The sequence below is a fragment of the Procambarus clarkii genome, chromosome 67 (assembly GCF_040958095.1).
Source record: "Procambarus clarkii isolate CNS0578487 chromosome 67, FALCON_Pclarkii_2.0, whole genome shotgun sequence".
Taxonomy (NCBI): domain Eukaryota; kingdom Metazoa; phylum Arthropoda; class Malacostraca; order Decapoda; family Cambaridae; genus Procambarus; species Procambarus clarkii.
The window spans coordinates 27102918-27104999 of NC_091216.1; positions in this window are offsets into that span (position 1 = coordinate 27102918).

Genomic DNA, 2082 nt, shown 5'->3' on the forward strand with positions numbered 1-2082 from the left:
TCTTGTATTAGTTTGTTTCAAGCTTCATATTTTGTTATAATGCATACAACATAAGAAATTATTTTCTTTGGATGAAAGTAATGGATTTTTTGTATTATTACTTGAAAGGGTGGAAGGAGTGGAGCATTCGAACATTGTGGAAATTCGCAACAGGTGAGCCCAAACGAGAGGACGCGAGGCTGGGAGAGATGAGAATTTATACCTTTTTGGTTTATCCGTCGAGTAATATGACGGTTGTACTTCTGTAATTGTTTTGGTAGAGCAGGTTTCTTGTCTCAGGATTTCCTTGTTTTAATCATTTAACACTCCTCATAAAGTTGTGGCATTATTATTATTATTTTTTTTTATGTAATTGTGGCCATTTTCTTTTCTCAAATTTGTTGCCAGGATATTCTGAGGGAGTTACTGTGTAAAGCCGAAACCTTTGCTGTAGTATTACTGTCAAGTCATCACTCTTCAGTGTGCATGGAAGTTTGTTACTTATCGTATTTCAGAATAACACTGGAACTGAATGGATTCTTAACCCATACTGGGTTTGTGCATGTAAGAGGTCATGTATCTTAAGGGTTAAAAACAAAAACAAAAATAAAAAGTGTGGAGCGCCTTAAGTATGTTAATGGCTGGCCACAATTGTAGAGGGCCAGGACATGGCAAGGTTAACCACCCTACTCTTATTGGCACTTTTGTATTGATCCTCTTTTTTTTTTTATTGTAGTCTTAAGTGTAATTGCCAGGGATTATTGAAATTGCGGTTCACCTGCTTTGATAGCTTCAATACTTAAATTGTAACTAAAAATTTATTTTGTTATTTTTATTTTAGATTTCTAACATCAAGATAAATTTAATTTTTTTGCACTTTTTTATTTCAACTTAGTTAAACCTAGGTCTTTCAAATTGGTTCATAACCAGAATTACATTTATTGTTATAGAAGCCTCAATACATTTCTTATTTTGTATATAGTGCTCCTGGTGGCTCGTGTATCATGCTCTTTATTTTTTTTTTTTTAAGCGTTAAGATGAGAATATAAAAATGTATTAAGAATATTCTTCAGGTTGGTTAGCTGTGCCATGCTCCCTCTTGATTAACTAACCACTTGAGACATTCCAACGCACACGCCAGTGGTGAGACCAGTTTCCGTTTTCCCAGCTTGCAGCCTCTCTGGAGCCCTGTTATGTCTCCGCATGGCGCAGCCCGCTCTTGATTAGCTTGTTGGTGATGGTGAATCTGGGAAGTGAGGCCACATTCTCAGTTTTGGGGCCGACGAGTGACTCTCACCCACCGCACTCACTATTGCTACGCTGATACCTTTATCTGCCTTTTAGGGAGTGTGTGTGTGTTTATATGTATGAATGTGTTGTGGGTTTCATTGAAGTTTTTGTGTTAAATGTAAAATTGCTGGAATTTGTGTGTTCGATATATATATATATATATATATAAAGTAAATATTATGTAAGTTCTTTACAGATTGGCCAACTGGCTGTTCTAATGTGTTAGGAAGCTTAGTTGTGTGTGTGTTATAATACAGTATAATTTGTCAATTATTATATAGTATGTACATGTCAGATAGGGAGTAGTGGCAAATACTAGTGAAGTGAGTGTGGCTTGGGTGAGAACTACTCAGGCTGGCCATTTGCTCAGTAGCCCTAGAAGCCCCCAATATGAATGTGTTAAGTCTTCCAGCAGCCGCCAGGTAGGCTGAATTCACAGCACCAGGGGCTGTTGGGAGTCAGTCCCCCAACCGGACGTGGTTTGGTGATTCATTCACAGCCTGTCACGGTGCTGTTGGACCTATTAGTCCCCAGCCCCCTGAATTTGGGGGGCTTGGTGAATTCTCTCACACTACTACTCTGTGTCGTACTGTGTTAGGCATCACTGATGATCTAGGTTGGGCCCCAACCTCACACCCAACATATTGACTGTTAGTCAGCTTGTATTAAGCAGGCAAGTAGGGGTCATGAGGTGTGGGATGCTACTCAACCCAGAGATCCCGGATTGTAGCTGCGGTGGTGTTGAGAGGATAATCACCTGTACTTCCCCGGCCACACTTGTGACCACGCCCTCCAGAACTGTTTAAAGAAGGT